Source organism: Lithobates pipiens, unplaced genomic scaffold, assembly GCF_037356315.1.
Source record: "Lithobates pipiens isolate NorthernLeopardFrog02 unplaced genomic scaffold, aLitPip1_a1.2 Scaffold_110, whole genome shotgun sequence".
Taxonomy (NCBI): domain Eukaryota; kingdom Metazoa; phylum Chordata; class Amphibia; order Anura; family Ranidae; genus Lithobates; species Lithobates pipiens.
Window position 1 is genome coordinate 243607 of NW_027507697.1, and position 8117 is coordinate 251723.

Below are 8117 nucleotides of genomic sequence, written 5' to 3' on the forward strand. Positions count from 1 at the left end.
TAGCCACTTTAACCTATTTCACCTTCACTCCTTCTCCCTCCCTTCCTTCCCTTTCTCTCCCCCCCCCCTTTCCCCCCCCCCTTTCCTTTCCCCCCCCCCCCCTCCCCCTCCCCTCTCTCCCTTCCCTTCTTTCCCCCTCCCCCCCCCCCTTTTTTTCTCTCTCCCCCCCCCCCCCCCTAAAATCACGGTTTCACCCATCACGAGGTCCTTCCTTTCTTCCCCCCCTTTTCTCCTTCCCTTCCCTGTCTCTCTTCTCCCCCTTTCCCCCCCCCCTCCCCCCTTTTCCTTCCTTAATCCAAGATATACTTCTACCTAATTGATAAGTGATTATAATATTATTTATCTAGAACCGGCGCTTACCAATCCCCCATGTTCACCGTGGGGGGATTTTGTGGATCTCCTTACCTGCAGCCTGTTCCTTGAAGTGGGGTGAGCGGATCTCCTTTTTTGCATATGGGGAATTTGTGTATGTAAAATCAATAACATCATGATAATTGTATTGCTTATATTTTTACATGTGTGTATTATTTAATGATTGTGATACTTTTGTATAGATATCCTCCTGAAGAAGCGGGCCTTTTCCCGCGAAACTAGTCGAGGAAAATTATTGTGCATCCTCTACGGTTGAATGTTCCCTATGGAGAACCCGTCAGGAATACCTCAACTGTGATGTGCATATCATTGTACTTCTTCAAGTGATATTTCATTATTGTCTTGTTTTATATTTTGATTAAATATTATATCGATTTTAAATTCTATTGATGTTTTTCTATTACCAAGTACCGGTATAGTCCAATCTATTATAGGGCTGAATGGAACTACATATGGGGTTGGTGTGAGCGACTACCCGATACTTCCATTCGACCCTTTTCTTTTAAAAAAATACAAATTTCTGGATGATGGTACGTTATACAATATTTATAATGATTTAGACCAGAGGCGATACTCATAATATGTGTCAATGTAATAGGTTATTTCTCTCACGTGGCATGTGTATACCACAAATAATGCCCCAAAATAAATTCTGCTACTCCTCCTGAGTATTACAGTACCACATGTGTGGGACTTTTTCCACAGTCTGGCCACTTAGAGAGGCCCAACATGCAGGGAGCACCATCACGTGTTCTAGGAGCATAAATTACACATCTAACTTGTTGACTACCTATTACTCTTTTGAATGCCCTGGAGCACCAGGACAATGACACGTGACACTGATGACAGATGGCACTAAAACGTGCACTGATACATGGCACTGATGACACATGACACTGACAGATGGCACTAATATGTGGCACTGATGACAGATGGCACTTATACGTGGCACTGACACGTGGCACTAATACGTGGCACTGATGACAGATGGCATTAATACGTGGCACTGATGACAGATGGTACTGATACCTGGCATTGATGACACGTGACACTGATAACAGATGGCACGTGACACTGACAGGTGGCACTGATGACAGATGGCACTGATATGTGGCACTGATGACAGATGGCACTAAATATGTGGCACTGATGACACGTGACACTGATATGGCACTGATGACAGATGGCACTGATGACAGGTGGAACTTATACGTGGCACTGGGGACAGATGGCAATGGGGACAGGTGGCACTGATGGCAGATGGCACTGATGACAGGTGGCAGTGGGGGCAGATGGCACTGACAGGTGGCACTGAGGATAGATGGCACTGAAGACAGGTGGCAGTGGGGCAGATAACAGTGGGGGCAGTGGGGACAGGTGGCAGTGGGGACAGATGGGCTCTTTATTTTCCTTTTATATTTATTTATTTTTTTACACTAACCGCTGTGAGATCTCACAGCGGTTCATCTCTCCCTCCTCACACGCTGTCTGTGTGAGGAGGGAGAGCGGCGATGAGAGATGATCTGATATGTTTACATATCAGATCATCTCTCATTGGGCACGCCGATCACGCTGTAAACGGCCGCTGTGATTGGCCGTTTACAGCGATCTGTGACTGGCTGTGTCCAGGGGACACGGCCAGCACAGAACTTCCCCAATGCGCGCGCACAGCGGCACGCAGAAGGGAAGGTAAACAGGAGGATGTTCAGGGACGGCCTCCCGGCAGTTAGCGTCCGCTCTGTAGCCGTCTTTCAGCTATAGGGCGGGCGCAAAGTGCTTAAAGGGTTAAAAAGTTTACCTTTTTGAAAATAAGTTTGGTTGAATCAATGAGGGTATTGATGCTTTACTTTTATATTAGTAGTGCATCTAACTATATGAAACAGCCCTGAAAGAAAAAACAGTCAAGTGTGGTTCAATAGGGTCAAACCAAGGCGCGGACCAATCCCGGCCAATAGACCTAAAAAAACATATATAGGAGGAAAATCTAATCTAATTCCCTATTTATTATTATTGTTATTATTATTATTTATTATTATTATTATTATTATTATTATTATTTTGGTGGGTAGTATACATGTATATATACACTGTATATGTCATTGTTAATTTACATCTGCAGGAGCCAGTTTCCTGGCTGTCATCACCCTGAACTAGTAAAGAGATAAAGATTTCTGACTTTACAGATAAGCAGACTTGTTCCCGGCTCAGTGATCGGTGGACAGATTGGACAACTTGGAGGGGGGAGGGGGGGTGCACATATACTGATAACACCTATCACCCCGAATGGCCAATAAGCACTAAGCCCTGATGCCATGTGACTAAAGCCCGTACACACGAGAGGACTTATCTCCGACAGACCTTCCAAAGGAGTTCCGCCGGAATTCCGACGGAGTTCTGGCGGACTTTTCGACCGAACGGACTTGGACACACACCATCACACCAAACTCCGACGGAGTCGAACGTGATGACGTACGACTGGATTCGAATAAGGAAGTTCATAGCCAGTAGCCAATAGCTGCCCTAGCGTCGGTTTTAGTCCGTCGGAGTAGCATTACACACGAGCGGATTTTCGACGGGACCGGGTCCGGCGGAGTTCCGTCGGGAAAAATTTGAAGCATGCTTCATTTCTAAAGTCCGTCAGACTTTGGCGAATCAAAAGTCCGTTGCAGCCCACACACGATCGGATAGTCTGACGGTCTCAGTCCGTCGGAGTTTGGATGTTGAAAAGTCCGCTCGTGTGTACGGGGCTTTATTCATGACATACAGTATGGCCGCCCTAACACGCAATGATAAGATTTTGAGAAGGCAGTTCATTACAATCACTAATAAAGCTAAAAATGCTAAAACATCTACAAATCCATTCCATACATTATATCGGGTGGCCTTCTTCTTCTTCTTCTGTGGTGTGCTGGTCCTCATTGCCTGGTGGAGATAATAAGTTCTCCCCAAATATATTTTGTATGATCACGCCAATAGACTGTCTCAGCTTCTGCTTCATATCTCTCCCCATGAAGACGTAGAGTATTGGGTTGATGCAACTATTGAAGGTGGCCAGAGGCAGTGAGAGAAGGTCCAGGGTGTACAATACCTCATTGTCAGTGTATAGCAAGATTACTCCCATGATGTGGTAGGGGGCCCAGGTGATGAAAAACACGACAATAACACTTATTGACATCTTGATGGTTTTTCTACCTACTTCAGAAAATCTGATATTTTGTACCGTAAAAGCCAGATGAATGTAACAGATACAAATGATAATAAGAGGAATCAGAAATCCAAACATTGCATATGTGAGATAGATGGGCTCTAATATGTGATATTCTGAATAGCAGACGGTGATGTTATGAAAGGTGTCATATGTATTGTAGGCTTTAGGCAGACACATCATGAAGGACAACATCCAAATAGCCAAGCATATCATCCACGCCATTTTGATTCTTCTGTGATTTCGGGCCCACACGGGGTGGACAACCAGAATCCATCGGTCAATGCTGATGGCCACCAGGGTGAAGACACTGGTATACAAGTTAAGGAAGAGGATGAAAGAAAACATCTTGCAGATGACAGGTCCGTACAGCCAGTCTTGGTAGAAGGACTGCACTACAATGAATGGAATACACAAGCAGCACATGATATCGGCCAGAGCAAGGTTCCCAAACCAAACAGTGGTCACGGTCCTCTCCATCTTCACTCCAGTAACCCAAAGCACCAGAGCATTGCCAGGGACACCCACAAGAGTAGTGATAGATAAAACCAGGATGGTGATCAAATGCACAGGGCTGTAAACCGCGGTTGGTTCCATTTCACTGCTGACATTGAACATCTTGTTTACCTGTAAAGACATCAAGAGTTACTTCATCTGATAATTAATCAATTCAGGGCTTTTTGTCTGCCATTCCGGCACCTATGGAAGCCCTCTTCACCCGGACAGTACGGGTTTTGAATGGGGTTTCCAGTGCAGGTGTCTCCCTCCCCTGCCTGCGCTGTTCGGCGCTCTGCCCGAGTCCCCGGCGCTGTGTGAGTTTTGCGGTGCGGTGTTGTGTAAAGCACACAGTGTGCTGTGAGGCGGGGGGTGGGGGTGGCGAAGCGCACCAGTGTCTGCTCAGTGCAGAGTCTGCAGACACACAGCCCCGGCCTCTTCCCCTCTGCAAGCCGAGTATGCATACCTCCCAACATTTAGAGATGGGAATGAGGGACACCTACTACCAAACATATGTAGGCATAGGACACACCCCCTGCCACACCCCTTTAAAGAAGAATTAACCCCAAAAAACAAAATACAAAAACATAGTTGGGGGAGGGGCACACCCTAAAATGTGTTTAGATTCAAGCTGGTGCTGCTACAAGACCAACAAAAAGTACAAAACAGATTATAGCACACATTCAAGAATGACATTTATCCTGCAAGGCTAGTTACCGTATATACTCGAGTATAAGCCGAGATTTTCAGCCTCTTTTTTGAGGCTGAAAGTGCCCCCCTCGGCTTATACTCGAGTCATCGCTGTCTGCCCGCTCGATCAGCGTGTCGAGCAGACAGACAGCGGCCATTCTATGATTCAAAAGCCGCGCCTCCGGCTCCGCCTTCGCCTGTGATAGGCGGAACACTGAATTTCCCAGCAGCCTGTGTTCCGCCTATCACGGGCGTCGTCTCATCCTCGTACTACGGACGAGGATGATACGACGTCCGTGATAGGCGGAACACAGGCTGCTGGGAAATTCAGTGTTCCGCCTATCACAGGCGAAGGAGGAGGCGCGGCTTTTGAATTTTACAATGGCCGCCGACAAAGAGGGCACGGGACGGAGGCAAGGCAAGGCACGGCACGGGACGGGACGGGACGGGACGGGACGGGACGAAGGCAAGGCACGACACGGGACGGAGGCTCGGGACACAGGTAGGCTGGACACACACACACACACACACACACACACACACACACACACACACACACACACACACACACACACGGATGGAGACACACACACACGGATGGATGGATGGATGGATGGAGACACACACACACACAGGGATGGATGGATACACACACACACAGGGATGGATGGATGGATGGAGACACACACACACAGGGATGGATGGATGGATGGATGGAGACACACACACACAGGGATGGATGGATGGATGGAGACACACACACACAGGGATGGATGGATGGATGGACACACACACACACAGGGATGGATGGACGGACACACAGGGATGGACGGACACACAGGGATGGACGGACACACAGGGATGGACGGACACACACACAGGGATGGACAGGCATGTCTCACCCTCGGCTTATACACGAGTCAATAAGTTTGCCAGTTTTTTTGGGGGTAAATTGGGGGCCTCGGCTTATATTCGGGTCGGCCTATACTCGAGTATATACGGTAACCACTTTCAGCCCGGGACCATTTTGCTGGCTTAAGGCCAGAGCATGACAAGGTAGCCAGATACCTTACTATGCCAATCCATACATGTACACCCCCCCTTTTATACCTTATTCTAAAATAATGACACAGACACCTGCTGGATGTAAATGGCCTTTTAGGCCTTTATTTTAACAACAAACAAAATAAACTTTTTATTTAAAACTTCTGTAACCATTTTTATTTTCCATCTATTTTCTTGTAACAAAAAACCAGCTCATCAGATCAACAGTTGTTGATCCCTGACGACCCCATTTTTCTTGAGCCTGTAATCCCAACTTTTTTATGGCATTCGTCCCCAGCAGCCAACTTGCCTCGGGGACTTACCAATTGACCACAGACCCCCAACTTATTAGCCCGTCAGTCTGGCCAGCCGCCAGACCACCCGGGAGGACTCCATACATATGATGGGTCCTAACATTTCAAAACCTCATCTTGAAACAGTATAATTTGTATATCAGCCGTCAAGGACCCTACCGCCACAGCAGCACAAGAGTGACACCTCACCCTTGAGCCTGCCGCCACACCTGCAAAGCCCTGCCAATACCATCCTCCAGACCCAAAGCCCACAGGTCAATACCGACCGGGTTAAGGTGGACACCATCCCCCCGCAGATACCTCCAAGTATCCACTTCTAACTCCCAATGCCTCACCACAATACCACCATTACGGGCCACAAACCTCCCCACCTCTCTGTTCACCTTTATCCGTGTCTTATTAATCTTTTCCCAAGACCGGGCCCCCCTCCAAGACATGCGGGCCACAATATCGGACCACACAACAATCATGTCCGGGAAGGCAGTGCGAAGCCTGATGAAGTCCCATCGTATGTCCTTGATAATGTTGCGCATTGGCCTAACAACCAAGTCATTACCTCCCACATGTAGGACCAGGACGTCCGGTGCCCGATCCAGGCCCGCATAACGATGGACCTCCGGAACCACTTTGTGCCACATCATCCCTGGAATGCCAATCCACCGAACTCGGCCATCCTCCCGTGACAGTCTGAGTTGCCTGCCATCCGGCCGAACATCCGCCCGTCTAGCCCCCCAGAACACAAAAGAATGTCCCAAAATCCAAATGAGAATTGTTGGCGATGCCTCCAGAGTAGAGGCACGATGCTCCACATCTGGTGGTCTTGCCCTTTACTCCAACCTTTCTGGCAATCTATACACAAACTGATCAAAGACATCACGACATATGAACTACCTTTTACCCCAGCTCAATTTCTCTTGCACCATACCACTTTGTCACAAACTTCCTATCGTAAAACCATCATAGTCCACATGATCAATGCAGCCAAACAATGTATACCATTATACTGGAAATCCCAGACAATCCCCTCTATTAAAGACTGGCTCCACAGAATGCACAGAATATCAGAAATGGAAGAATTAATACACATATCTAGAGACACCCCCCCGACAAATATAACGCCAAATGGGCCTGCTGGAAATACTTCACAACTACAAACACATTGTAAAAACTGCAAAATACGCCGAGTAACTCTTGAATCCCCTAGTCAACCTCTGACAGAGATGTAGAGCCGCACCTTTCCTGCCCTTATGACGGTTTGACAATTATCATCATGCGCCTTTGGGAATGCTCAATGTTTCACGTCAATACCCCTTTTTAGGGTATCCGCCACTATGACCCGCACACGCTAAGGAGTCACATCCTGTTTTTGGAGAACAGCGGTGGACGGATCCTCAACTCCCCCCTACCCAGTTCCCGTTTCCCCTCTGTCCTCCCCTCCCCTGCCCCCTCCCGGCCACCGGCAATTGGTCATGTTCCACATCCTTATTAAGGCAATTCCCCCTCCTCCCTCCCCATCTCATCTTTAGACGGATCCTGCCCCCTAAACCCAATCTATAGGGAGCCAAGGCCGAATAACCCGCTCACATGCCTGCTCATATGCTCCCTAATAGCAGGACCGTACAATGCGCACGTAGACGTAGCCTTTCTGTTTTTATAACTCTACTGTTAAAACCACATCGCTTCACATTGTCCTATGCATCATTGTGCATGTTTATGTTTACGTGCCATGCTAGTTGTAACAGTTGATTATTTTATATTTTATGTTTTATGATTCCTGTTATCACCCATTATACTCAATAAAATTTGTTGGAAAAAAAAAAAAAAAAAAAAAAAAAAAAATCCAAATGAGACATCCCGGCTCTGAAATGACATGGCCAACAATTAACCCAACACAACCCAAAACAACAACAACATACATGTGACCGTCCCAAAGAACCCGACTCCCACCCCTTTTACAAAAGGTGTGGCCGCACATAGAGCATATATCTCCGAGACTC

At 47.4% G+C, this 8117-nt stretch overlaps 1 pseudogene; it reads right to left on the bottom strand.

The window, feature by feature from the left end:
* Window positions 1-3241: 3241 nt before the first annotated feature.
* Window positions 3242-4195, bottom strand: LOC143961244 (C3a anaphylatoxin chemotactic receptor pseudogene; annotated as a pseudogene).
* Window positions 4196-8117: the final 3922 nt, after the last annotated feature.